The following is a 3,086-nucleotide window of genomic DNA, read 5'->3' as shown; positions in this document are numbered from 1 at the left end:
ACCAAGGGAAAAATGGTGTTGTTATAAAAAGTGGAACATTTTAACAATTAGATTGACATTTAGGAGATGACAATGCCATATTAGTAGTGAGTAAGTCTCTCTCTCTTTCTTAGACATAAGAGTGCAGAGGAGCAGAATGATGCCAGAAATGATTGAATCCATGTCTTACTGACTATACCATGTGTTCTCTCTCTCTTTCTCTTAAGAACTTGACTCTCTAGTCTCATAAAGAAAAACAACAAAACAGTCTATAAAATTCTCAAGGACAGATAGGAAAAATCTGTTTCTAGTGCATGTTCAGTAGCTCTGGTAGTGTAGTGCCTAAGGCATTTGATTGCTAACCAGAAAGTTGGCCCTTCAAACCTACCAGCCTCTCCTCAGAATCTACTTCCTTAGAGACTGCCTTGGAAATACAAGGAGTAGTAGCTATGAGTTGAAATTGACTGGAGGGCAGTGAGGTTTTTGTTTGAGTGCTTGTGTGGCCTGTTCAGCTTTGCTGTGTTATGCAATTGTTCCTCTCTGATAACTCTTCTCAGTCCTGTACCTTGGAGGAGGCTGCTCTATTGCAGCACAGGGAGTGACCACTTAGAATGTGACCTTCAGGCAGGCTCTTTTACTATTATTCTTTAGTCTCTCATAGGGAGGGAACAACTAGTGGCCATTTTACCACTATAAGGAGTAATATTGAGTATTCCAAATCCTAGATTCCAAACCCAAACTCACTGCTATGGAGTCAGATCTCACTTATAGCAACCCTTTTTGGGGTTTCCAAGGCAATATCACTACAGAAGTAGATTGCCCAATCTTCCTTCCGAGGAGTGGCTGGTGGGTATGAACCGCTAGCCTTCTGGTTAGCAATCAAATGCCTTAGACATTACACCACCAGAGCTCCTAAGTCCTAGATTAAAGTTCTAGTATTCATAGAAACATTTCTAACAGTTATCAGAATGGAGAGAGAAAATGTCTGCTTCAAATTCTTTCTTAATTCAGTTTGTCAGACTGTGGTAGCTTGCTGGAAGCTATGCTCTCAGTATTTTGAATATCAGCAGGGTCACCCATGGTGACCAAGTTTCAGCAGAGCTTCCAGAATAAGATAGACTAGGAAGAGAGGCCTGGTGATTTACTTCTTAAAATTAGCCAATGAAAACCTATAGATCAGAGAACATCATTCAAGACTCTGACTTGTTTACTTTGGAAGTGTCATAAGATCACTGGAGAAGGACACTGTGTTTGGTTAATTGGAGGGTGAGCAAAAACAAGGAAAGCCCTCAATGAGATGGATTGACACAATGACCACAGCAATGGACTCACATATATCAATGACCATGAAGATGGCATGAGAATGGATAATATTTTGGTCTATGTACAGGGGGTTGCCATGAGTTGGAACCAACTCAATGGCAACTAACAAAAACAATAACAACAACAAAAATAACGAGAGGATAAGAGAAGGAACATGCCAGTAAAAGTCTCTCAAGTTTGTAGCTAAGATCTACAAAGTAAAATATCACATTCTTTGCCCTCAACATGTCTTACGCTAGAGAGGAGATTAACATTAATTAATTAACAGAAAATACAGAGCTTGCCAACACTTTGGGCCTGTTTCTGCAGAAAACAAACATCATTCGTGATTATCTGGAACATAACAAGAAGGAAGAGAGTTTGGCCTCAAGAGGTTTGGAGCAGGTATGTCAAGAAGCTGAGCGATTTTGCTAAACCAGAGAACATTGACTTGGCTGTCTACTGCCCGAATGAACTTATAACCAATGCTTTACACCACATCCCAGATGTCATCACCTATCTTTCAAGACTCAGAAACCAAAGTGTGTTTAATTTCTGTGGTTTTCCACAGGTAATGGCCATTGCTATATTAGCTGCCTGTTACAATAATCAATAGATATTCAAAGGTGTCATGAAGATTCGAAAAGGGCAAGCAGTAGCACTAATGATAGATGCTAACAATATGACAGCTGTCAAAGCTATGATATATATCAGTATATGGAGGAGAAAGGAGCTCTGGTATCGTAGTGCTTAAGGCACTTGACTGCTAACCAGAAGGCTGGCGGTTCAAACCCACCAGCCACTTCTTGGAAGGAAGATGGGGCAATCTACTTCCGTAGTGATACTGCCACGGAAACCCAAGGAGGGGTCGCTGTGAGTCGGGTCCAACTCGATGGCACATAAAAACAACAACAAAGCAGAGTTTTAAACTAGTTCACTCCAGTTCAACCCCTTGCTGATAATATATATATATAAAACTCACTGCCGTTGAGTGGATTTGACTCATAGCTACCCTTCCCTGGGTTTCTGAGACAGTATCTCTACAGAAGGAGATTTCCCAGTCTTCCTTCTGAGGAGTGGCTGGTGGATTAGCAGCAAATGCCTTAGGGACTCTACCAGCAGAGCTCCTATGGGAGCTTCCTTCCTCAGAAGGAAGACTGGACAATCTACTTCCATAGAGATACCTCCTCAGAAGGACAAGGGGGAGTCGCTATAAGTTGGAACTGACTCGGTGGCACTGAGTTTGTTTTTTTGGTATTGTGGTTGTTGTTGTTATATGCTGTTGAGTCGACCCGACTCATAGCGACCCCTCCTTGGGTTTCTGAGGCAGTTATCACTACGGAAGTAGGTTTCCCCATCTTCCTTCTGAGAAGTGGCTGGTGGGTTTGAACTGCCAGCCTCCAGTTAGCAGTCAAGTACCTTAGGCATTATGCTACCAGAGCTCCCAAGCCTACAGCACCCAGTTTTCCCAGGTGGGCTCCCATCCAAATACTAACCAGGCCCGACCCTGCTTAGCTTCTGAGATCAGATGAGATCAGGCACGTTTGGGGTGGTATGGCCATAGTTTTTTGGTATATATGATACATATACACACATACACATATACACACACACATTGGTGGGCAACTGTGTGAGACCAGAAGATCATAGAAGAAGGAGTATTTGAGCAGGCTTTTAAAGAAGTAGGAGTTAACTACTGAAGAGAGAGAGAATAAATGATTCCATGATGAGGAAAAAAAGAAATAAAGATAAGAAGGAATTAATATCATGATTTGTTTGAGAAATAACAAATAATTTTCTACTTA

The 3,086-nt window shown here is 41.6% G+C and overlaps 1 pseudogene; it reads right to left on the bottom strand.

Annotated features, from left to right (window-relative positions):
• Nucleotides 1–2,728: 2,728 nt before the first annotated feature.
• Nucleotides 2,729–2,847, bottom strand: LOC122150717 (annotated as a pseudogene).
• Nucleotides 2,848–3,086: the final 239 nt, after the last annotated feature.

Source organism: Orycteropus afer, unplaced genomic scaffold, assembly GCF_000298275.1.
Source record: "Orycteropus afer afer isolate SDZICR_OR568_19922 unplaced genomic scaffold, OryAfe1.0 scaffold00212, whole genome shotgun sequence".
Taxonomy (NCBI): Eukaryota; Metazoa; Chordata; class Mammalia; order Tubulidentata; family Orycteropodidae; genus Orycteropus; species Orycteropus afer.
This window is presented reverse-complemented; position numbering and strand designations above follow the sequence as displayed.